At 36.4% G+C, this 27,997-nt stretch overlaps 1 long non-coding RNA gene across 1 annotated transcript; it reads right to left on the bottom strand.

Moving 5' to 3' along the window:
* On the bottom strand, positions 1-25,932 carry LOC108299531. The gene is made up of 3 exons (XR_001823008.2): positions 25,721-25,932; positions 5,114-5,273; positions 1-526 (listed from the first exon to the last, which is right to left on the bottom strand). It is a non-coding gene; the product is annotated as an uncharacterized LOC108299531 (long non-coding RNA).
* Between the last annotated feature and the right edge of the window lie 2,065 nt (positions 25,933-27,997).

Here is a 27,997-nt window from a genome sequence, read left to right on the forward strand (position 1 = left end):
TTGTTTTCTTTCTTTATAGGGCAAGGGGCATCACAGAAAAATGAAACAATGATATTTGGTGTCCCAAGTTTTAATCTACACCAAATTAACACTTTCTATACCACCCGCCATAATAGGAAAACCAGAAACATTATAGGCATTCTGTGTTTATTCAAACAGGCACTCCTGAAAATTTGCAACAGAAGTTCTCATTCTGCAGCTCCTTTTACCAGTATGTTCTGTTCATCTCTTCTCCCCCCGTCTCCTTGCCTAGCCTTTTCCTGACTCCCATTCATTGATGTTTAAAAAAATCTTTCCAATGGTCCTCCCTGAAAAACTATAGTTATGAAGGGTTCATAGATCTATCTTTATTGCAGTTTTGTCTGTTTCTCTATTACATGACAGTAAATTTGTTTTAGAAGTAATTATACCACCTGAGCTGAGTCAAGATCCAAAAAGAGATCTTCTATTCCTTGAACCATCTCTATCAACAGTATTGCATGGGAAACTATATTTGGTTAATGCCATCTGCATGCATGATGGACAGCTATTATCAATGACAAAAAGAACAAAAAATGTAAAATATTAAGATGTTAGCTTGAGAAAAAGAAAATTTGCTAATAAAATAATTTCTGTATGGGATATGCATTCTGCATTCATCGATATGATCAGGCATTTTTTCAAAGAGAGAAACAATATGATATTAGTATTGCTAGCTCTTATTTTTTACTTTTTAATGCAAATATACAGTTTTTAAATTTTAAGAAATAAAATCTAATACAAAGCTACATCTTTATCCTCAGCTCTTGATTTTGGCTTTCATGTCTTCTGTCAATAATGACAATGTTACCTATCAACCCCCAAATACTCTAAGCCCATTGCACTTTACAGAGTTTAATGAGCAAGATTGCCTGGCTCTCCCTGGCTTTATGATGTTGATCTTCATGCAGGGCAAGCTTTCAGGTCAGCTGTCTCTCCTACCACACTTTTCCTCCTCCATTCTCCTGAACACATGCCAACACTTGTACATGCATGCAGTCTGCATGAATAGTGCTTTCCAAATGCTTAATGTTTACTGAACAAATGAATGAGTGAATGAATAAGGTATATTATGGATGCATTTGTGAATTGCTGTATAATGAAGTTGAAGTAAAAGTTACAAGCACTGTGATTGACCACCTTTTACATGTGGGCTGACTTATTCCTTTAGCTGCTTTCTAAGAATGGCATTTGCAAATGATCTCTCTGTTTCCTTCCTCCTCCACACTATTTCCAAATTCTGTTTGATAATCTGGCATTAACAGACTGTAAATTCCTTTGTTCTGGAAGCTGCCTTCTTCAAACAAAAAGTATAAATCCCTCTGCATGATCTTTCATTCTCAGCCTCTTAAATGTGCCTACCTTCACTATCAAACAACAAAAACTATTCTCATTAAAACCAATAATAACCTTCCAATTGCTAAATTCAACCATCTATATTCAGTACTACATAACTTTGCTGCAGCACTTGGCACTGTTCGTTGTATCTTCCTCTTTCAAGAAATGGTATTCTGATATCTGTATATTCTACTCTCCACATAGTCTAGCAATCTTCTGACCATTCCTGCTCTTTCATGTTGTTCATATATCCCTTATGTATGGGGTCCCAGAGCTATGACCTTCTAATGGTGGAAAAAAATACTCTCCCTTGTAGATATACTCCCATTGCAGATTTCAACTATGCCTTTAGCTTTCATCTATTTTCCAACCTCTAAGCCAACATTTCTAATTGTCTGCTGGAACAATAAACTTTGATATTGTACAGCTCCAACTTAATATTGACAACAAAGTTCATAACACACACACACACACACACAAACACACACACACACACTATTCTACATATAATTCTATCACAGAGGAATTCAGTTTTGTGTTCACTGGCACGGACTGGAGTCACACTGCTTGGGCTTCAATATTGGCTCTTGCATTACCAATTGTATGACTTTGGACAAATTACGTAACCTCTTTGTGCTTCAGTTTCTCACATGTATAGTGGGAATCATAACAGCTTCTCCTTTTTAAGAATGTTTTCAAGATTAAAAGAAGTAGTTCATGTAAAATATTTACAATAGTGTCAAAAACATAATAATCACTATAAAGGCTGGCCATATTTAGCTATCATTGTAGTTACCACAACATAATTAACTTTTAAATCTATATAGCCCCACTAAACAATGTGCTCTATGATGGTACGAAATATTCCTCCTTCATAAGGTTTCTAAGTAGGTCCTAATACACCGAGAATATTTAATGAAAGGTGTGTTGAATAAGTGAAAACCTTATGTGTATCCTATGTTCTCAGGTTAATTTATTGACTCTCTGCTATAAGAACGTCAGTTCTACTGCAGCTTCTTCCCTTCTGTTTCCCCAAACTTTCAGTGCTGAACATTCAACTCCCCTCTCACTCAGTCACTGGAATCTGCTGAGTCTGTGCTAGGGACCTCTACTTCCTATCTCCCCTGCCACTGAAAATCTTCATTTTACCTGCAATGAGCTCAATTTTTGTATGCTCCCAGATTCATACTTAAGCCCCTAATCCCACTGTTATAGTATTTGGAGGTGGTGCATTTAGGAGGTAATTAGGTCACCAGGGTGGATCCCTCACAAATGAGATTATCAGTGCCCTTAAAGGAAGAAGCCAGAGAGCTCTCTTGTCCTCTTTCTGCCATGTGAGGACACAGCAAAAGTCAGCAGTCTGTAACCTGGATGACAGCCCTCAGCAGACTATGTCCATGCTGATGCCCTGATCACACACTTCCAGCCTCAAGAACTATGATAAATAAATTTCTGTTATTTATAAATGACCCAGTTTACAGTACATTGTGAGAGCAGCCTAAACTGAATAAGGCATCTCACTTGAACTATTAAAATTACTCCCTAACTGGTTTCTGTGACAAGACTCTTATAGATATCATTTCTAGGTTTCTTTCTTAAAAATAAAAAAATCAAGTATGTAACTTCCCAGGTTTAAAGCCTCTCTTGGTTGCCTGCTGCCAGAAAATAAAATTCAACCTCCCCACATTGACATTCAAGAGTTTTCAGACCCTGGTTCCAGTATAAAACGTCTCCTGCCACTTCCCTCAAGGCTCCTGCCACTTCCCTCAAGGCTCCTGCCACACTGAATTTCTAAATGTTCATCAAACATGCCAAGTTTCTGTAGCCTCCAAGCCTGCACAAGCTTGAAAGCTTTTTTTTCCCCACTTTTGTCCGTTTTAACAACCCTAGGACAGTCTTAGTTTTTGAGATCCAACTCAAATGCTGATATTGCTACAAGTCTTTCCTGACACCCCAGGAAAATCTGTCATTCTCTTCTCAAAGATTCCATAGTTCTTTGTTCCTGTCTCTTAAGAACATTTGTCATGTTGCACTATTTGATTGTTTACCTGCATGTCTCTTCCATTAAACTACAGCAAACTCTTATCACAGCAACTCTCTTCCCCTCCCAGAAAGGCTGACCAGTGTAGGTAATGAAAAAATGATTACTAAACTCTTGATCCAATCAATCCACTCACTCATCAGATACTTTTAACACCTCCTCTCTATTATATATTGTATTATCGTTTTGGGTTAAAAGATAAAATATTCCTTTCTATAAACTAAATTATAATCTAGCCAAATAAAAAGACTTCCTTCATTTTTTTTCAATTGCAGAAAGTAGATTGATTAAAGAGAACAAGATTCCTGGGAGGTGGGTTAGGAATATGGAGAGGAGGTGATAATGAGAAATTTTTTCTTTCCATGAAAAAAGTGAGATTACCAAAATTGGGGACATTTTTTATTCCACTGGGAAGTATGACTTCCAGAAAATAAAAGGCAAGTGCTGTGAACTCAAGACAATGAATTTATCTCTAGCTTGAGATGCCAACCGTTTCCAGGCATGCTTAAAAATCATTTGCTGGAGTCTATCTTGCCTTTCTCCTAACCACTTCCTATATTTTCCCTCCTGTTTTCCTCAACTCTTATTGCTGAACATTTTCTGTAGGAAAGCAAGATTAGACAAGAAAAAGAGGAGATGTGGAGGTTGGTGGTAGGGAAATGCTTTATGGATTACAATGAAGGAATAATTTGTGCTTGCATATTTTGTATCAGTCAATGAGGTTTTTATCCCCAGTGTGCCTCGATGCAAGGCATAGGCTTGGTTTTGTTATCACACAGTGGTGTCACAGAGAAGGACACAGAGAAGAGCTGCAAAGGTAACTAGGTGCTTTCTACCTTCCCTAAATGTAGCAATAGATAGCAAAGGGGTCCTTATCTTCATTCTGTATTGCCCTTTTAGGAAAAATATTAGACAAATTTAAGGTAAAGTAAATTAACAGAAAGACTTGTCTACACCAATTCATGATGAATAAAATGGACAAACGGAGCAGTGGAAGGGGGACTTACATTAAATTTCAAGCACTGCTAACCAACTGTAAGATCTCACCTGAGGCACTTGTTTTCTCTAGGTCTGTTTTCTTTGCTGAAGACAAGGAAAGTGGATCATATGGACATTCCTTTCTGCTTTCATCAGAGATCAGGTCTGAATAAAGTGCAGAATTCTACATTTCTTCAAATGTAGCACATGTCAGAAAAAATGTGAAAACAAAGTCCAAGCTTAGACAAATGATAATTAAACACATAACTGCCACATAAAATGCAGGTGAAATTCTCATTCTTTCATTCTTAAATTAGAATTAGAACTGGGATTATTTAACCAAAAATGCAGCTTTTAGGAGGAAACTGAATTCTTTCCCACTATAAAGACTTTGTAAAATGGCAAAAACTAAAATTAATCATGCCCAGGTTCCTGTTTGTGCTTTAATATATGCATGACTCCATGTCATTTTGCAGTACCTTCCTGTCCTTGACATAATTTTGTTTTATGTAATTAACACAATAAACTCTTTCTTAGAAAGGGGAAGATGTCTGCCCTTCTGGAGAAGCAAATTATCTAAACTGAATCCACTGTTATTTCCACAAACAAGCGAAGGAATTATTGCTACATTCCTTCTTTAACAGTTATAGACAGAGGATACAATGTTTCAGGCCTTTCCCCTTTAATCCACCCCTTTCTCACCCCTAGGGAAAGCCAAGCATTAGAAAGAGCACCTACTGGCTATACTTTTCACTTTTGCCCTCAAGACCATCTTCGACCTTGGTTGTTGGCTTGTTGAGTTAGTCCTCAAGGTCTCCATCTGCAAAGTGGCACTTGATAACCAGCTGAATCTAAAGCACACTAAAACTGCTTGTTCTTATTTTTAGGCTTTAGTTCCCTAAATGAAACAAATGAGTGTAATATTAGTTACATCAATGACACCACTAAAGCATTCATTGAGCTTCAATAATAAGTGTAACAATAACAATAAAATTTTATGGCTCCTTTTCTCAAAGGAAATTAGAACACTTTACCAACATTATTGTCTCATTAAACCTCATGTCTTTGAAAAATGGTGCAGCATTGTGTGGATGGAAGGGTATAAGCCAGGGAGTCAGACAGAACTGTTTTCCATTTACCTACCTTGAAATCATTTAGGTAATGAGTAAATGAGATAATGTACATAAAGTACATGCCTGCTGGGTAAGCACTCAACACATAATTCTCTTTCCTTTTCTCTCTCTCTGCCCACCAGCCATTCTCACCCTCCCACCGCTCCTGCAGCCATTCTCCATTTTTTCGTCATAGAGTAATGCAAGTTGAGACAAGTTTGTCAGGTTTTGCGGGGAGTTTAATCCCCTCTGAGAAAAAAAAATGCATAAAAGCTTACTATACTTGTCCATCTGGTATGCATGGGCACGTACAGCTCCTAGCTTCACCAAAGTTTCCAGAAGGTAGGACAAGTAACTCCTCTCTCAGCATTAATCTTACTAGGTTCAGAAGAGTCTTAAATTTGAGTCATCATAATATCTATACTTTGGGCCCTGGGTGGAAGAAGAAAATCTCTTAAGTAGAGTGTATTAGTCTGGTCTCATGCTGCTGATAAAGGCATACCTGAGACTGAGTAATTTATTTAAAAAAAAAAAAGAGAGAGAGAGATTTAATGTAGCTGAGTTCCATGTAGCTGGGGAGACCTCCCAATTGCAGAAAGCAAAAGTCATGTCTTACATGGTGGCAGGCAAGAGAGAATGAGAGCCAAGTGAAAGAGGAAACCTCTTATAAAACCTTCAGATCTTGTGAGACTTATTCACTACCACAAGAATAGTGTGAAAGAAACCACCCCATGATTCAATTATCATCTCCCACTGAGTCCCTCCCACAACACTTGGGAATTATGGGAGCTACAATTCAAGATGACATTTGGGTGGGGACACAGCCAAACCATATCACAGAGTTAGGTCGAAAACTAACATGGAATGTGATCTACCATTCTAATAATTCAAGCTATAATCTGCACTTCTGATTTTCTGTGTGTATGTCCCTGTGGTTGTCCAAAAGCATTTACTAAAGTCTTATCTAAATGTTGCAGCCTTCCCCTGGGGCATTGTGAGAAAGACTGCATGCTTGGGCAGGATGTTAAACAGTGAGCAGTGCATCCACTTGAGGCCAGCACAATGGTGTTGGGGTGCTGGTGGTGGGTGGAGAAGGAATAATTACAAGAGCATCTCCACCTTCCAACACACTGCATCTTGGAATCAAAGACAGGTCTTTACCTTCAACTGACTTTTGCTCACCCTAGACACCTGAGTGGAGATTGTCTCCATTTCCTACCTAGGAGAAGTAGGGTTTTTGGATGTGCAAAATGTGATGTTTTATCTTCCAGAAGGTAGTGTAGTACATTTTGAAACACATGTAGATGAAATAACTTATCAAGAAAGAGTCAGTCATATAGCTGTGCCCAAGAGTTATTAAACGGTGTTCTTTCAGACATAACAATTGTGTAACTGCCCAGTGAGTTCTTCCTGCCTACTGCAAAAACAAAATCAATTCAGAGAGACCATTGCATTGCAGTAAACAGTTTAATTGACATGAGACCAGCCACTCCACATGGAAATGGAGTTATGACTCAAATCAATCTCGCCACAGGTGCAGAGGTTAGGGGTTTTTCAAAGATACTTTGGTAAGCAGAGGGCTAAGGCATAAGTGCTGCTAATTGATTGGGGATGCAATAATAGGGAAGATGTAGAATACAGTCCTGTGGTGCTGGCTCTGCTTCTGATTGGGGGCCATGGGACTGGTTGAGTAACAGGTCTGGGTGGGGTCATTAGGTAGTCAGGAATGCAGAAGCATGAAAAGACATCTCAAAAGCATGGTCTCAGGTTCTCTCTCCCTCTCTTTCTCTCTCTCTCTCTCTCTCTCTCTCTCTCTCTCTCTCTCTCTCTCTCTCTCTCTNATCTCCCACTGAGTCCCTCCCACAACACTTGGGAATTATGGGAGCTACAATTCAAGATGACATTTGGGTGGGGACACAGCCAAACCATATCACAGAGTTAGGTCGAAAACTAACATGGAATGTGATCTACCATTCTAATAATTCAAGCTATAATCTGCACTTCTGATTTTCTGTGTGTATGTCCCTGTGGTTGTCCAAAAGCATTTACTAAAGTCTTATCTAAATGTTGCAGCCTTCCCCTGGGGCATTGTGAGAAAGACTGCATGCTTGGGCAGGATGTTAAACAGTGAGCAGTGCATCCACTTGAGGCCAGCACAATGGTGTTGGGGTGCTGGTGGTGGGTGGAGAAGGAATAATTACAAGAGCATCTCCACCTTCCAACACACTGCATCTTGGAATCAAAGACAGGTCTTTACCTTCAACTGACTTTTGCTCACCCTAGACACCTGAGTGGAGATTGTCTCCATTTCCTACCTAGGAGAAGTAGGGTTTTTGGATGTGCAAAATGTGATGTTTTATCTTCCAGAAGGTAGTGTAGTACATTTTGAAACACATGTAGATGAAATAACTTATCAAGAAAGAGTCAGTCATATAGCTGTGCCCAAGAGTTATTAAACGGTGTTCTTTCAGACATAACAATTGTGTAACTGCCCAGTGAGTTCTTCCTGCCTACTGCAAAAACAAAATCAATTCAGAGAGACCATTGCATTGCAGTAAACAGTTTAATTGACATGAGACCAGCCACTCCACATGGAAATGGAGTTATGACTCAAATCAATCTCGCCACAGGTGCAGAGGTTAGGGGTTTTTCAAAGATACTTTGGTAAGCAGAGGGCTAAGGCATAAGTGCTGCTAATTGATTGGGGATGCAATAATAGGGAAGATGTAGAATACAGTCCTGTGGTGCTGGCTCTGCTTCTGATTGGGGGCCATGGGACTGGCCATGGGACTGGTTGAGTAACAGGTCTGGGTGGGGTCATTAGGTAGTCAGGAATGCAGACGCATGAAAAGACATCTCAAAAGCATGGTCTCAGGTTCTCTCTCCCTCTCTTTCTCTCTCTCTCTCTCTCTCTCTCTCTCTCTCTCTCTTTGAGATAGTGTTTCATTATGTTGCCCAGGCTGGAGTGCAGTGGCACAACCACAGCTCACTGCAGCCTTGACCTCCCAGGTTCAAGCAATCTTCCCACCTTAGCTTCCTGAGTAGCTGTGACTACCGGTGCAGGCCACCATGCTTGGCTAGTTACTATACTACAATAATGATGTCATTTACAGGAGTAATTGAGGAATTTGCAAATCTTGTGACCTCCTGAATAATGGCTGGCAATTATTTAGTTAAATCTGCATCATAGTAGAATTCAGGCCATTCTCATCCTCCTAACTTGGGGGATATTTCATTAATTTTACAAGGGCAGCTTAGTTTGGGGAAGGGCTATTAACATTTAAACTATAAATTAAATTTCTTCCAAAGTTAGCTTGGCCCATGCCTAGGAATTGAGTGAGGACAACCAGCCTGTGAGCCTAGAAGCAAGATGGCATCAGCCATGTCAGATTTCTTTTTCTGTCACAGTTTTGCAAAGGTGGTTTCACTTGGACAACCTGACACACCAGGAGGTATTTAGATTTGTGAGATACTAAACTTGATGGTGTCCTAGAAAATTGTGTAGTACATAAAATAAATCATGGCTATAGGAGTTATCTGAATCTTAATGGAATTGTGATGTCCAGTCACTAACTTGAGAATCATTTTCATTGTCTATAAGAATTGAGCAAACTTTTTGAATCTAAAAACACACATGAAAAAATAAAATTATAAGAAATACAGCTTCAGATCAGAGTAAATGGGAGTGTGGTGAATAACCCTTTAGAAAGTCACTACATGGTGCAATGGTGATTGATTAAGTTAGTACTTTAAGGTGCAAATTGTATAGCTTGGCTCAAATAATTACAAAGAAAGACAATAATAATATAATATTATATGGTTGTAGATTTCAAACATGGAGGAGCAAAAGAATGTGTGGCTGCATTTTTAAATGATATAACAAAGCAGAACAATGTGAAATTAGGCAAAAGAAAAGGTGGACTGCTCTCTATGACATTTTCTCAACAGGGAGATGTATTACTGAGTATTAGATTCTCCCCAGGGCTCTGGTAAATGCTTCACTGCATGTGATTTCACACAAAATACATAAAGCTGCTATTGCAGGTGGACAAGGTGACCTGACAGGTCTCCTGTCTCTAATTTCTGTGATTTAAAGGTTCTGTGCTATTACCCAGCAAGATGCATGGCTCTTTAGTGATTCCATTTGCAAAATGATCCTACAGTTTTTTTCTTTTAGCGTCCACCTTTGCAGAAATAGTTTTTCTTTCACCTAGGCAGTAAAACTCAAATATTATAGTATTCAGCATCACAGGATTAGGGATGGTGCAGAAGGAGGGTTAAGCAGGATTAAATGTTTGCTTACAAGGGAAAAAAAAGAGTGAAAGAATTGGGAGGAAAGGTGAAATGATCATCACACAGTATAAAAAAAAAATCAGTTTCCCTGCATCTAAATGGAATTTCGAGTTAGACATTATATTGCTTTTAAGAAAAGCTGTACTGAGTGAACTGCACATTAATCTTTCTTTTGACAAGACTAACGGAAAACAAACAAAGATACTAATTGAACACTGGCTTATTGAAGTTCTCAGATGGTAATTTAATTCTCTAAGGAGTCACAGGGTAGTGAAAACCTTAGGATGATACTGAACATCTACAACTTGTTAAAAGCCTTTTAATGGCAATTATGGAATGTAATCCATGCATGCCATTTGCATGATCTATGAAAAGCTTTATCTTTTGGTCCAGATGGACTTGGATTCACAGTATGTAAAACCTTCAGAAATCAACCCTTGCTGAGTTTCAACTATAAGTACAAGACTTAGTCTGAATCCTTTATTTCCTTTTGTAAATGGGGCACATCATGAATAGAGTGTATCAAAGGTGATTGTGGGTTGCCAGAATAAGAAATTTTTACCTGGATTTTAATGCTATAAACAAGACTAGAACAGCATGAGGGCTTCTTCATTAATTACATACTAAGACAGTATTCTACTACAGAAACATTAGGTTTCATGGATCATAAAAGCATTTGTGATAAACTCCCTGGATCTGAGATCCAGAATGAAGAAAGAAAAAAAAACAATACAACATATTTCTTCTTACCCAGCCCCCAATCCCATTTCCTTTTCTTTCTGCTACACTCTCAGACATTGTCTTAGAAGCATCAACCAACTTGAAATCCTGGTTGTAGCAAAGCAACCGCAGGTAACCAAAGAACAAAAAGAGGCAGAGCAATGGCTGTTGGACTTCCTGGAGCACACGAAAGCCTTCATTTTCCTCAGGATTTGGATGGAATAAGAAACCCTAAGTGTTTGCTGAAGAACAAAAGTGTCGTTTTTCACATCAGCATCAGTTTGCAACCTTTGACTCTGCTGCTGTTCTTCACTGCACACTCGCTATAATGGATCAGTTCGCTGATTCGCATCCTCTGTTTACTTACATTTTACTTGTGGGTATATTTTTCAGTATTTTTTCCCAGAAACTTTTTATATAGCTCTTTGTAGCAGTTATGGTGTAATTCTGTAACTATTAATATGTGTACGTATTTATATCTCCACATAGAATATATAATGAGTTCCCAAAGTTTATCCCAGAGTTAGTGACTTCTTAAAATGTTTGTTCAATGAAGAAAATAAATACATAAACGTGTCAGCAGTTTTATTACTGCTTATCATAATTGTGAGTAAAAGGAATGTCTAATTCTGTGAGTACAAGCCAGGGATAGAAGGGTTCTGTTTTTGAGGTAACCTTGAACTATTCTTACAATATACTTACGGAGAAGTTGGCAAGCCATTACTTGGAAACTTCTTCCAATAGGAATCCTAAGGCCTTACTAAATGGTCAATTTCTTCTGTGCACAATCATTACAAATTTTATATACATGGGTATGATATACATCTCTTAGAAATGTCCACTGATTGAAATCAGTTCTAGCATATGAGTCCATTCAGAAAAGAAAAGTTCCCATTAAAATTGAAAACAAGACAAAGGTGCTATAACATCACATCAAAAGTCCTAGCCAATACAATAAAACAAAGACAATAAATAATAAAAAGAAAAATACAAAATGTTCCTTCAAATATACAGTACTCATAAAAGTTCCATACAAAACTATTATCTTATTTGGTTAAAAGGGAAATTCAGCCAGGTTCCTTATAAAAAGATCAACATATAATCATCAGTATCAGTTTAAATCAGTAATAAATGCTTATAAAATATAATTAACCAGGGATTTATTTACAATAGCCACCAACAAGGAACAAAATCTCAGTATCCAATGGTCTTGTCTACAAAGTAGACATCTTTTCCATCTTCCTTGCTAACAGAATTCTTGTGGTGTTAGATTATTATCTCTCAAAGTAGAGGACACCATTTTCAGCTCAGCAGAAAATTCTAAAGAAGACTAAGTTAATCACTGACTTTTGTGATTCTTTTCACACACAATTGGCTTTTGGGTAGCCAGTGAGACTGAGAAATGTAATGATGTTCCTCAGAAAGATTTGTTGCTTTCAACATGTAGAGCCAGTAGCTTTTCAACTAGTTCTTTTCATGTTTGTATGTGATGCCATATGGCAGCCACCCAATGGGAAAGAAGGGAACAAGCTAAAGAATGAAAGAGAAACATTAAGGCTGACTGAGCTGAATAGCGAAAAGAACCCAGATCCTTGTTGATTATGGAAACCACTGAGTTGACTAAATCCTTAAGACAGCTACTCAAGAATTCTTGCTGTATAAGAAAATTATATATTATACTTTGTCTAAGCCATTTGGGGTTTTTACTTCCTTCTAGATCTTCATGACAAAGACATCCAAAACAAATAAGGAAAGCAATAGACTCGCGATATTATTCATGATACAGCTAAGCATCAAGAATTAGCATCCAGAAACAAAGTAATTTAAAAAATTAATTAGAAAATTAATTTTTCTAATTAATTTTTTCTAATTACTTTGTAATTTTTTCTTACAAATTAATTAGGAAAAAACTATAAACAATTCAATAGAAAGATCAGCAGATGCTATACACAGGAAATTTACAGAAAATGACAATAGAATATTCATATAAATAGCATAAAACAATGCCCAACTCAGTAGAAATAGAAGAAATGCAGACTAAAACGCAGTGAGTATCTTTTCCAATGCATCCAACTGGCAACAGACAAAAAAGTCTGACAAGATTAAAATCACATGGATGGTGGTATGAATAATTATCAACTCTGGAGGCTAATGGGAGAATAAGTTTATGTAACACATGTAAGAACAGTTACACCATGTCTAGCTGAAGATGTCTATATTCTTCAATTCAGTAATTTATTATCCAGATATAATTCTTAAAAAAAACTCTAACATAGGTGCTCAGAAATACATATACAATGATACCTGTAGCACTTTACGATGTAAAGAGGAAAGTGCTTAAATATCTGTCGTAAAAATAATGTAATGATAATGTTCATTCAATGGCATAGTGTACTATAGTTGAAATAAGTAATATAAATACATACAAAGCCCAGATAAATTTTATACAATATAATAGTGAGAGAGTTAAAAATGCAATACTATCAATCCAGTATAATGTCCATTACATAAGGTTGAAAATATGCAATATATACTGTTTTGGATGCACAGTAACGTGGAAAAACAAAAAAAGACACATAGGGATGATAGCACTACATTGAGGCTAGTAGTTTCTTCTGCATCATACAGAGAAGCTCCAAATTTCTGAAATATTTTGAAATCTCCAACTTTTGAATTCTTTAAAATTCAACATTTGAAAGTTAACATTTCTAAAACTGACCACTTGATTTTCTGAAGAACAGCCCCCTTACCCCCAGAAAAAAAACCTTAAAAATTTAAAAATTTTAAACCTCTCCTTTACCAGCATTCCTCAGAACTTTTTATTAATAACAATTTCTTTCATCCAGGTGCTCAAATGAAAATCCTTGGTGACATCCCCAGTTCCTCGTTGTCTCTCACACCTTATATCCAATCCATCAGCTGATTTTGAAGGTTCTAATATCAAAATACAGTATATTTAGAGTTAAATCACAACCTATCAATTTTACCACCATCCTGGCTAAGGTTATTTAACCACTACCTCTTGCCTGGACCCGTGCAGCAGCTTTCTTGCTCATCCCCGTCTCCACCTTTGTCCCTAGCGTCTGTCCTACAACCAGTATTGAGATTTATTTCCTTTAAAGGCTTAGTTCAATCACGTCACTACTTTGCTTTAAAAATCCTGGCTGGGAGCGGTGGCTCACGCCTGCAATCCCAGCACTTTGCAAGGCCGAGGCGGGCGGATCACGAGGTGACGAGGTCAAGACCATCGAGAGGAGCCTGGCCAACATGGTGAAACCCGGTCTCTACTAAAATACAAAAATTATTTGGGCGTGGTGGCACATGCCTGTAGTCCCAACTACTTGGGAGGCTGAGGCAGGAGAATTCCTTGAACCAGGGAGTCAGAGGTTGCGGTGAGCCGAGATCGTGCCACTGCACTCCAGCCTGGCCACAGAGCGAGACTTCGTCTCAATTAAAAAAAAAAAAAAAAAAAAAAATCCCATTGGCTTCCTGCAACTCTCAGAATAAAACCCAGTTACTCTGACGCCTTTGCAAGCCATGGAATCACCCTTCCATCTTTTAGGATGGTTTTCTGACCTTCCTCTTTTCAAACTGTGCCCCATCGTCACCTCATCAGAGAGCACTTCCTTGACCACCCTTCCCTAAAATGGCCTCCCTGTTACTCTTGCCCCTTAGCCGGTTTAAATTTCTCCATACCACTTCTCAATCTCTGACACATTATGAAGTTGTTTGGTATTGTTATTTTGGTTTACTGCATGTTTTCCCCGTTAGAATGTAAAATCCTGGGATCAAAGAATATTGGTTCATTGTTGTGTTTCACCTTCTGCAACTGGAACAGCACCTAGAACATAGTAGAAGCTGAAAAAATTGTTGAATGGCTGAATTAACCGAATCTGCATTTTTAATATTCTAAAACAAATATGACAACATTTTAGATTTGATACATCTGTCGTCTATCATCATCAAATTTTTCTATATTTTATAATTTAAAACAATGACAGACTCTTATTCAAGAAAAGATGGATGCTAAAAAGTAGATTTGGGACATGTAAAGGGTCAGGTGGTAAAATAAATGGCAGAAGGAGATGAGTTAAATACAAGCATTTCCCTTAATTTCACCTGGCAAAATAAATCTGCCAATTCCTTATCAGGAAGTCATTAGAAATTAACACCAGAACCTTATCTCATATTCCATAAAATCATTATAAACAATGTATGTATGTGCTTGCATACTAAAAATAATTGTATTAAATATACAAAATTTTATTTAAAAACTATGATTTTAATCATTCTCAATTGATTCTTTTCCTGTTTTAAGATCTCCTGAGTTTAAAATTTTTCTAGGTCACATTAATAATGCATTAATAATGACTAATAATGACTAATAATTCAATCAAGGTAAAAAAAATTTTTTTTTTTAAGAAAAAGCTTTTTGCAAAGCTGTGTCTTATACATGCAGACAGCTTAAATATGACAACTTGGATTTTCCTTCTTTTCTTTTCAATACAATTTATTAAGCCTTTGCTATTTAGTACGTATTCAAGGAATAATAATATTATTGTTATTATATTATGTAATAATATATATTTATTATAAAAAGAGCGAATATTTACACAATACTTTTTGTGTACCATGCACTATTCTAAGAGTTTCACATACATTAATTTATTTAATTGTCACACTAACATTTAAAGAAATATAATAGATATGCAAACAAAGATACAGAAAATTAAAGCATCTTGCCCGAAATCATTTACAGCCAGCTTCATGGCCATGTAACCTATGCAGCTGCTTTGAAAAGAACTCATGCTTTAAACAGGTCCACACTAATTAATGCTGTACTGTTGGTGTGTCAATTTTCTTAATACATATTGAATAATGTGTCCCGCATTTTAATTTTGTACTAGGTTCTTCAATTATGTAGCTAATCCTGCTTGGATTTGAAACTGGGTTGTCATCTTCTGGTAAATTAATTCTTAATCAGTACATTCTTATACTTCTCTTTTGAGATAGGCAGGACACTATTACTCATTTCTTTAACAAATATCAACTGCATCTCCGCTGTGTGCTAGACACTATACTAAACATTGAGAATACAATTGAGATGCATAAGGTAATGTTCCCATAATAATGAAGGCTATTTTAGTAGAGATACATAGAATAAATGTATCAATAATCAAAAAGCATGGGACAGTGATAAATTCTGTGAAGATAATTAAACTAAAGTAATTAGGGTTAAAAGTCACTGGTGGCTACTGTAGATTGGTAAATGAAGGATGACATTTAGAAACAAGATCTATTGCCTGACACAGCTGCTGATTCTTGTAATCCCAGCCCCTTGGGAGGCTGAGGTGGGAAGACTGCTTGAGGATAGTTAAAGGTCATCCTGGGCAGAATAGCAAGACCCTGTCTCTACAAAAAGTAAATTAAGAGAACTTATCTGGGCATTGTGGCTCATACGTCTAGTCCTAGCTACTTGGGAGGCTGAGGGTGGGAGGATTGCTTGAGGTTGCAGTGAGTTATGATTGACCACTGCACTCAAGCTGAGGCAGCACAGCCAGACCCTGTTCTGTAAAAGCCCTTTTTCTAAAAAATGTTTAACATTCTCTTCCTCACTATAGATGCCTTTTTAAAAAATTGTTTTGGTTTCTGGCTAATTTATTTTTCAAAATGGAAATGTACTCTGAAGATTATTGAGAGTTTTGTATCTCTCATATTGAAAGGCCAAAGGAATTTGTCAGTGATTTATATGTATGTAAATTAAACTTGGTATGCTTAGTAAAATCTGGCCGTCATACTAATTAATTGCAATGAGTATAATTGATTAAAATACTGACTTACCAAATCTAGGTTGCCATGTGCTCTACATGAAAAGTGGCACCTGGACTGAAGCAACACAACATCATTGATCAGAAGTTGACTTATAGCATGTGCTCTCCAAAATCTGTAGAAATATAAAATATTATAACCTAGAGGCTTTATTTTACAGAAAAGGAAAGTAAAGCCCAGTAGTTTCCTTAGATGACCAAAGGCAGTTCAGTTCTTGGCTGGTGATTTTTTAAAATTCAAAAACAAGAATAATCAATTAAAGATGAGATATCATGGCACATTTCTATTGAAAATGAGAACCATGGAGCAAGTCAGGAGTGCCTACAGAAAACGAGAGTTTTTTTGAAATGCTGATTATGTCCCAACTGATATATCCTTACCCTTGTCACATGGAGACCCTAATTCCACCTCTGCATACAACCCATCATACATACCTCATTCAGGAAGAAGAATGTAAGATCCTTGTTTAATACTAGTGTTTAAATTTTATAATTAAAACAAGGACCCATTAATGAGATCATTTTATTCATTCTTACATTCCCTGCATGTCTTAAGAGTTGCAGACAGCCTACATTAAATTTCTCTTCACAAAAATAAGGGAAAGATATTATCAGCATATGTTGCTCACTTAATAACAATTTCATTCACATGATTTTTTTAGGAAAAAAAACTGTTCTCGTATACTGATGATCAATTACTTGTAATTAGGATATACTGTCCTTCATTTATCAAACTCCACAATACTGAAAATGACAACCCCCACAAATTTGAACAAACAGTAAGCACAGTCAGAAATCCTTGTGTTTTAAGGATTTGGGGCAAGTTATACTCTTGGATTTCTACTTAGAAATCTCAAGGCATGTTTTCATCTATCTGGAAACTCATTGGTTCTAACTTCTTAGGGGGCCATATTTTGAAAATGGTTATTCATAAATAGAAAATAATTTTCCCAAACCCAGTTACTTTCTACAAAACCAGTGGATTTTTAATGACAAATAGAGGAATATTTTTAAAGCCCCAAGGATTGGGAGCTGGGTGAGACACCATGATGGTTTTCAAGCCAAAGACCCAGGGTTCAAGAGAGATCCCTCAGCAATAGGATGCCCATGGGGGTGGAGATGGTAAGGAGTAAGGAAAAACTGAGCGGCACCTGGGATGGCACCCACCTCCTTCTTTCATTACTGTAAACTCTGCTTATATTTTTCTATATATTGGGATTCAGAGAAAAGTGTGTGTTAAAAAAGTTTAATGATGACAAGTCTAGTAAGCCACCCTTTTCTTAACCCAGATTTTTATTGTTATAAGAAAGATAAATAAATTTTAAACAAGCTCAAGATGAATACACACAAAAAGAATAAGAAAGAAGAAGGAGGGAAGGAAGGAAGGAGGGAGGGAAAGAAGGAGGGAGGGAGGGAGGAATGGTGGAAGGGAGGGAGGGAAGGAGGGAAAAAGGGAGGGAGGAAAAGAAAAAGAGAGAGTAAGGTAGGGAAAGACAGAGGGAGATGGGGGTGGGAGAGAAGAATTTGTTGAAAGTATAATGGGCTTTCTCATAGAATCCCAAGAAGAATACCAGCAGCTATGGAGTGGGTAGGGCAAAGGCCATGGACTAGAGAGTTACCCCAGAGCTCCTGAATTTATTTGCCTACACGTCAATAATTCAGCCTATACAAATCAGTGGCTCTTGGTCCCCCAGTCTCCAAATTCCAAGGAGAATATGACTAACTCAGTTGAATCACACGACTGCTGTGGTACAGTAAACTATGCACAAGGGGAGCAGGTTCACAGGGCACAAAAGTGACTCCATAAAGGAGCAGGTCAACTGAAAGAAAGGTGGGCTTGGCAGATACCCCACCATCCACCCCAGCACTGAGGGTGCTAGCTATTAGGAGAACAATCATATCACATTGTTGGGTGTGTGGCCAAAGGTCATTGCCATGGGCTGAATTGTGGTCCACCAAAATTCACTTGTTGAAGTCCTAACCTTCATTAACTTAGAATGTCACCTTAATTGAAAAACAGAATTTTGGTCTTCCGCCAAGATGACCAAATAGGAACAGCTCCAGAGCGCTGTTACCTTACATTTAAGTATACTATAACATCCAAGATAGAAATGTTACTCTTCATTAAGCCTAGTTTGGAGCTATTTATGATACTATGGTACCATAGGTTGGATTTCAACTTCATAAACCTAGTGTGACCATAAACACAGGCACACACATGCAGCATGTACTTGATCTGATTTAACAGCTCTTGCTGATCTATGACCTGCTTTTATTGGTGTAACACTAGATCAGAAGCCATCTTGTCTCCATGTTGGATAAATATGCAATTATTGAGTCTGTTACACTTGACATCGCAGAACTTGGCTGAGAGATTTTTGTGGGATATTGCTTTGTGAAAACTCCCTTGAAATCCACAGTGAAACTTGGCTTTCTACTATGTATTTTTGAATATTTTTAGTCCTTTTTGTTCTCAGCACCTCTCCATAATGAGGCAAACTTCTGTATTTCTCATCTGTGTTAGTACTATGGCTGCCTAACTAGTGCATGCACTTTGTCTCATCTTCTCATCCATCTTTACAGTCAATTTCAGTCTTATTTCTATATATCCACTAGACTTGTCTTTCTTAAAAGGAAGGCATGACCCTGGCATTCACTCAAAACATTGCATGATTTTCTGTGCATAAGAAATAAATTCCAGGCTCCTTGGTATTCCATGCCTTTTAAGTTTTGTCCCTTAACTATCTTTTATTCCTATGCCTTACAATTCTAAACCTCCTACTCTCCTCCTACTTCACCCTATTCACTATTCTCTGGACATGATCTTTCACGTCTCCAAACCTTGGCTTATGCCATTTTTATATCATATGTATACATATATGATATATGTTAAAATTGTATAAAATACCAGAAAACTATGTATATATCCTTATATTAATATAAGCATATATCATATATACTTATATTAATATGTGTATGTATCATATACATATATTATATATGTATAATATATATTTATATTATATTATATATGTATATGTCATATATACTTATATATAATATATACTTACATTACTATATGTCTATATGGTTTATAATATATGTAATATATGTAACATATACATATATGTATGCATATATGCATACATATACCTACACATGTATACATATGCTATGTGTATATATGCATATATATGCATACATATATTATATACATATGTGTATATATTCATATGTTATATGCATATGTGCATGTAATATATTATATACATATGTATATATTATAATATGTTATAATGCATATAGTTATATATAATATATATATGCACATAATATATGTAATATACATATGTATATTAATATGTTATATATTACATATGTTAATATTATATATTATATATAATACATACATATATTACAAATATATACCATATATAATATAGTATATACATATGTATGTTACAGATATTAATGTATTAATATATATATCATATATGCATATATACATAAATGGTTTTCTGGTATTTTTATAAAATTTTAACGTTATCATATATGTTTGTATGTACATATATATGATACAAAAATGGTATAAGCAAAGGTTTGGAGACATGAAAGATCATGTCCAGAGAATAGTACAGAGAAGAATACATATTAATATATATTATATATGTTATGTATACATAAATGGTTTTCTGGAATTTTTATAAAATTTTGACAAAGCATACCAAGAACATTTATTAAATAAACCAACTATTTCTTAGTAGATTTTAAATCTACCCTCATTACCAGTGTAGTTCCCCACATAGATATCAATTTAAATTTGGACTCTCTCATCTGAACCATAAATCTATTTGTCATTTTTGTGTCAATAAAAAACTGGTAGATTGCAATACATTTCTCCTACTGAATTGGGAATTATTTAATGAGTATACTATTGTATTTATTATGTAATCGAACAAATGACATTTAACATGTGTTAGTTATATGCTTGTATAATCGTTTGATAGTTTTTCACTCTAGAGTGTAAGATGGATGAGAACAGGAAATATTCTCTTTTGTTTTCTCTCTGTCCTCATCACATGCACACTTCCTGGAACATTGCTGATACATAAAGATATATGTTGGATGAATAAACAACAATTGAATGCACCTAGAAATTTCTAAATGTTAAAGAATATGATACTGAACATTAAAATTATCATACCATGGACATTTCATTTCTTTATACAGAAACAAATAATTGGCACAGTAATCTTACAGAGTTATTTTGTTGTATCATTTTAGGGCTTGTTGGATGATGTTGATAAAATACAGGTCCCCTGTGCACATGACTAATATAAAGGAAAGCAACTTAATAATCAACAAAGAAAATGATTCTGTGCCCAAGAAACTCTGCCCTCAAATAGTCAAGATTCAGAGCTTTGAAGATAAACTTCCGCTCCCTCTCAAAATATTCTCTATTTTCTAGTGGCTAGTTTTGTCTGTAGGTCTTATGATAACTACTTCCTGTGATAAGAGAGATTAGCAATTTTTAGACAACCAACAACCAATTGCATTTTCTCTTTGATAATCAGAAGAACTTAAGTTATCCTAAAAAATAAGGGCTCTGGATAGAAAGTCATTACCTATTGTAAGCATTTTGTTTTAGAATAAATGCTAACACAGTTTGTCTAGCCTAAACACCTCTAAAGTCCCACTTGCTAGGAAGAACAAACATCATCCCTGTATTTTTTAAACCATTTATCTCTGGTCATTTAAGGTCCCAGCCAAAGTGATTATTCATCACTTTTCAGCACCCTTCCTGCATTTATGGCATGGGTCTCAGTGTGGTCTCTATAACATTACATTATATAGAAACAAAAAAATAAAAATTGAAACAGGTTTAACCTCTAAAGTCCGGATAAGTATTCAACCTATGACATTCCGTCCAATAGTGATTATTTTTCAAAAATTTTAAATATGTAATACTTGTCATTATAAAACAGTAATGTACTGAATTAATAAATGAGTCAATCAATCAATCATCTGATAATTAGCCAAGCAGTCCATGAAGTTAAGCCCTCCATTATCTAGAGCCAAGCTTTCCAACTTGGCTTAGCACCCTTCTCCCCTTGCTGACATTGATGTTTCTCCTTGGAATGTCTTCCATCACAATTTCTGTCGATTGCAAGCCTCTCCATCCTTCAAGCTGCCTCTGAAAGTCAGTCTGGCACAATGACACAGGCTCAAGCTCTGACTTTAGACAAATTTAGTTTTATGTACCTGCTTAGTCACTTTCAAACTCTATGAATTTGAATGAGGTTTCTTAATAAACTTTGTAATCTATAAAATACAATTAATAATCATATTAACCTGATAGATTTATTTTGAAGATTAAAAGATATAATATATGAAAAATGTTTCTAACATTGTAGGTTTTCAATACATATTAGTTTAAGAACATATTGAATGGTATTTACTTTATGACACCATCCTTGAGTACCAGATCCCACAGTACAGTAAAGTAGTAGTCTCCAAACTTGTTTGTGTCTTAGAACAAAATGTAGGATTATGATCACCAGGATTGAGGATGGGTGGGACAGAGGGATTTATAATTTTTAAAGTTCTTTCCATATTCCAATGTACAGACAAATCTGGGAACTGTGACAATGTTTCCCAAATTTCTTGATAATGAAAATCAACTGGAATTTTTATTAAATAATGTTAAAAGCCTCTACCCCAGACCTAAGAATCTGAATCTCCAAGACAGAGACACATGAATGAGGATTTTTGATATATCGTTAAGTTCCATGATCAGACAAGTTTGGAAACACACTATTGGTAGACTGTGTATACAGTTATGTGCCCCATAATGACATCTCAGTCAATAACAGACCTCATATAGGACAGATTATAATACTGTATTTTTACTGTACCTTTTCTATATTTAAATATGTTTAGATACACACATACTTACCATTGTGTTACAGATGCCTACAGAATTCAGCACAGTAACATGCTGTACAGGTTTGTAGCCTAAGTGCAGTAGGTGGGATCATATAACCTAGGTGTGTAGTAGGTTTTACCATCCAGGTTTGTGTAAGTACACTCTATGTTCAATTGACAATTAGATTGCCTAATGATGTTTCTCAGAACATGTCCTTGTTAAGCAACTGAGGACTGTACTTACTTCTACATCAGATTATCTTACTAATTTATAAACTCTTTTCAGTAGAGCACAGTGTTTCTTTCAATTCTATTATTTTCTATCACACAGGTTGTACATATTAGGCATGCAATAAATGTTCGAAGTTAAATTATGGAACATAAAAAATACAGTAAAGATTATAAATATATCTCCTAATTGAGACATTTATAATTTATATAAAAGCATGGAGATGGAACGTCAATATCCAAATACAAACAGGTGTACATAATCTGACATCTCAAAAGTACTATTAGTTTAAACTTTGCCACCACCGAACTTCAGGACCTTGGAAAGCCACTTAGCCTCTCTGGGCCTCAGTTACTTGTATGCCAAATGCTGTCCGTATGCACACAGATTAGATGAGTTTTGTATTTTTATTCATACTGAATGCCAAGCTAAGCCCACATTATATTAAGTATACATGAGGAGAAAGTGAAACTATATTTTCCTGCTTTAAAATGCTTCTCTGTTATTCTTCCTGGAAACAATCCCATCACTTTTCTGCAGCAAAACATTCATTCACATTTATGGGGCTTTTTAGTATCTGCAGATGAAATGTGCTCAGAGACCTGATGCCATTGCCCTTCCTACAGGGGTGGCAGCCTCTGCCACCACACTCTGCCATCCACTCACAATGTCCAAGCTTATTGTTATTCAGGGGCTTCTCTCTCACTGTCTGGTTTGTGAGTTATGTGTCTGCTTTCTGCTTCCTGCCAGAATGTTCACTCCTCACCACTCGATCATTTTTCATCAGTAGAGATACATAATCATTACACTCATTGGTAATCCTCCCTCCATACCAAATGAAAAACATTTATTTTTATTGTATTTTACTCTATTTCTTCTCACTTTTCAGTGAATCTGGCTTTAAGATTAAGATGATCATATTAAGACAACACATATAAGATGTTACTCTCTGGTCTTCCTACTTACATATTATAACAGAATCATCTCTGAAAAATATGTAAATATTAACTATTAACTTGATTTATTTTTCATAAATTATATGAAAAAATACAGATAATGAGAAGCACTTGATCACAATAAACTTATATGACTATCACAGCATACATATAAAGAACAATATATGTGCTAATAAGTACAATTTTTATTAAATATAACTAAAATTGCCATTGTCTTCATTATTTTAAGCAAAAATGCACACGGTTAACAATGATTTACTTGTTTTAATATTTAGGATAAAAGGGATATTAAATGAAGTTCTAATGATCAAAATTTAAGTAATCTCTGGTATCAAAATATTTTTCAAAGAAAAATATACTAGGACTAGAATCATGATATTTGTTTTATATAAGAACATACTTTTCTTCAGTGTTGCCTTTTGGGAAAATGTAATTGAGAAGATTTTCAAAAAAGGTGCTAAAATTTTATAACTGAGTCTAACCTGGCCTTCATATCAACACCCATTTCATTTCAGCACTTGACAGATTGAATGTTAGGGGCAGGTTAAATGTCCGTAGTAATTCTGTAGGAAACTCAAATACCCAGAGTGACCATGAATCATATAATATAATACCAAGAATAAAGATATTTTATGGTGGTTATGTTTCTGTATCTGGGTGAAACTAAAGGAGAAATTTTTCAGTAAGACATCTGTAACCTTATTTTGGCCCCCAAGTTTTAAAAATTTAATAAATTTCTGTTCAATGCTGCCATACACTTTAGAAAATAAAGAGGAAGATGAAGAAGAGCAAAGAATAACTCTCATTTCAATTTTTAATACGTATTGAGGACCGGCTCTGCAATAATGGCAATTGAAAATACAGAGATAACTGTCACCACACATGATTTTGAGATAGATGGTTTTAATAAACCCAAGAATTGTACATCTATGAGTTCTGTTCCTACGTTCATGTGAGTGCTATTCCTCAGGGTGATCATTTTGAACAGATATACAATATTTTCTGTAAGTGCCGTTGCTCAAAAATTTTGAAATATCTCTTTCAGTAGAAATATGCATGTTTCACATGACAAATTTACCTGTCAGAGGTGAGCTCTAATTTTTTCTTGTTTTTGGTAAGATACTTTTAGCATATATGTATGCATTCCAAAGTGACTAAAAACAAAGAACGAGTCCAAAATATCTATGTTTAAATCCCAACTCTACCAATTTTGTCCTGTAAGACCTTGAACAAGTAACTTATCTATACATAAATTTATACCTCTCTAACCCTGCACATAATTTTTAGAGAAGTTGTATTACATTTACACACATATAATCATTTACATAGCAATATATGTGTATACCATCATTGTGTATATGTAACATGCTATATAAATGTTTGTCATTATTATTTTAATTAATTATAGGACATCCTTCTCTTAATATTTTTTGATGAGAAACTTTCTGTGAACTTATTTTACTTTTTGCTTTGTAAAAAATATCTTTAATCATAAGTATAGTTTTTAAAAAATTACAAATTTATTAGAAGTGAAGTTTATACAATAATTTCAATAAAATTCTTGATATAATCTCAGTATGGTGAATAGTAATTATTATCTGTTATATCTTTCAGATTGTTTTAGAATCATTTGGAAATTACTTTAAATTTTTATATAAATTTGAGAGGGCTGGAACAAGATGGTGAAAAGGAAGCCTATACCATTCATCCTCCCCACAAGAATACCAGATTTTTACAACTATCTGCACACAGAAAAGCGCCTTTAAAAGTACAAAAAGTCAGGTGACCAATCACAGTACCTGATTTTAACTTCATATTTCCAAAAGAGACATTGAGGAGAGCCAGAGAGACAGTATTGAATCACTAACACCACCCTCCGTGATCCCTGAAAGTGGCTGGGTGGCACAGGCAGAGATTGTTTGCACTTTGGGGAGGGACAATGCAATGACTGGCGTCTTTACATTGAACGTAGTGCTACCCTGTCATAGTAGAGAATAAAGCCCTGCTGGGTGCAATCAGCACCCATGCACAAAGGGAGCATTTGGACCAGCCCTAGCCAGGGGAGAATTGCCTATCCCCGTATCTAGAACTTAAGTTTCTCAGCAAGCCTCACCACTGTGGGCTGAAGTGCTCTTGGGTTCTATGTAAACTTGAAAAGCAGTCTATGACGCAAAAACTACAACTTGGAGGCAACTCTTAGTGCTAGGCTGAGCTTAGAGTCAGAGAAATGGGGGGCATGTGACCTCAGAGATATCAGCTGGCATGGCTAAGTGAACGCTTACATCATCTCTCCCCCAGTCGGAGGTACTGCAACTCACAGCAACAACAGTGACGCCTTCCTTCTTCTTAAGGAGAAGAGAATAAAGGGTAAAGAGGACTTTGTCTTGCATCTTGGTACCAGTTCAGCCACAGTAGGATAGGCCACCAGGAAGAATATTCCCATTCCTGGCCCTTCCACCTGGACAACATATCTAGGCACACCCTTAGCCAAAAATGAAACCACTGCCTTGAAGAGAAGGACCCAGTCCTGGCAGGATTCATCCTGCCAAAGAGCTCTTGGGCCCTGAATAACCAGCAGTGATACCCAGGGAGTATGCTGTGGGCCTTGAGCTCTGAGACGTGCTGACTTCAGGGATGACATAGCACATTCCCTGCTGTAGTAACTACAAGACTCTTTCTTGTTTGAGAAAAGCAGAGGGAAAAGAAAGGGGACATTTACTTGTACCTTAGGTACCAGCTAAGCTAAAATGAGGTAAAGCAACAAGAAGGCTGTTAGGGTCCCCAAGTCCATGCTAAGGCTTTTGGACACCATTTTTTTTACATATCCGGGGACAGAAGGGAGGCATCTAAGCTGAAGTGTGAATCCCAGGCTTGGCAGCATTCACCATGAGCTGACAGAAGAGCTCAGGGTTTTAAATGAACACATGCAGTGGCCTGACCCTTGTGGATCAGTGGTGGTGGTGGCCACGGGAAGAGGTTCTTCTTCTTAAGGAAAGGGGAAGGAAGAGCAGGAACTCTGTATTGTAGTGTGATATGAGCTTAGATACAGTAGACTAGAAAATCAGGTAAACTGCTAAGATGTTTGACTCCAATCTCTGGCCCCCAGACAACATCTCTGGACATTTCTGGAGCCTGGGGAAACTTATCACATTAAAGAGCAGGGCCTTGGGCAAGACCCAGAGCTATGCTGGCTTCAGGTTCCGCCCAGTGCAGGTCTGAGTGTTGGTGGACACAAGGGTGCTTGCCTCATCACACTCCCAACTCCAGGTGGCTCAGCACAGGCAGGAGACTCCATTTAGTTGGGAGAAAGGAAGGGAAAAGAACAAGAGTCTCTACCTGGAAAGGCCAGGTCACCTACAAAGCAAAGCCCATCAGACTAACAGCAGACCTCTCAGCAGAAGCTCTATAAGCCAGAAGAGATTGGAGGTCAATATAACCTTCTTAAAGAAAAGAATTTTCAACCCAGAATTTCACACCCTGCCAAACTAAGTTTCATAATTGAAAGACAAAATCCTTTCCAGACAAGCAAATGCTGATGGAATTCATTACCACTGGCACTGCCTTGCAAGAGCTCCTGAAGGAAGCAGTAAATATGGAAAGGAAAAACTGGTACCAACCACTGCAAAAACACACCAAAATACAAAGACGAATGACATTATGAAGAAACTGTATCAATTAATGTGGAAAATAACCAGATAGCATTATGACAGGATCAAATTTACATATAACAATACTAACCTTAAATGTAAATGGACTGAAAGATACACACTAGTAAATTAATAAAGGGTCAAGACCCATTGGTGTGCTATATTCAGGAGAACCATCTCACATGTAAAGATACACATAGGCTCAAAATAAAGGGATGGAGAAAAATTTACCAAGCAAATGGAAAGAAAAAAAAATCAGGGGTTGCAATCCTAGTCTCTGACAGAACAGACTTTAAACCAGCAAAGATCAAGAAAAGACAAAGAAGGGCATAACATAACGGTAAAGGAAACAATTCAACAATCCTAAACTATCCTAAATATATGTGCACCCAATACAGGAGCACCCAGATTCATAAAACAAGGTCTACAAAGAGACTCAGACTCCCACACAATAAAATTGGGAAGTTTTAATATCCCATTGTCAATATTAGACAGACCAGAGACAGAAAATAAACAAGGATATTCAAGACTTGAACTCAGCTCTGCATCAAGTGGAACTTAGAGACATCTACAGAAATCTCTGCCACAAATCAACAGAGTATACATTCTTCTCAGTGCCACATGACACTTATTCTACAATCGACCACATACATGGAGGTAAAACACTCCTCAGTAAATGCAAAAGAACTGAAATTATAACAAACAGTTGCTCAGACCACAGTGAAATCAAATTAGAACTCAGGGTTAAGAAACTCACTCAAAGCCACACAATTACATGGAAATTATACATACAAGCTGCTCCTGAATGACTCCTGGTTAAATAATGAAATTCAGGCAGAAATCAAGAACTTCTTTGAAATCAATGAAAACAAAGATACAACGTCCCAGAATCTCTGGGACACAGCTAAAGCA

This window comes from Cebus imitator, unplaced genomic scaffold, assembly GCF_001604975.1.
Source record: "Cebus imitator isolate Cc_AM_T3 unplaced genomic scaffold, Cebus_imitator-1.0 Scaffold22, whole genome shotgun sequence".
Classification (NCBI taxonomy): Eukaryota; Metazoa; Chordata; class Mammalia; order Primates; family Cebidae; genus Cebus; species Cebus imitator.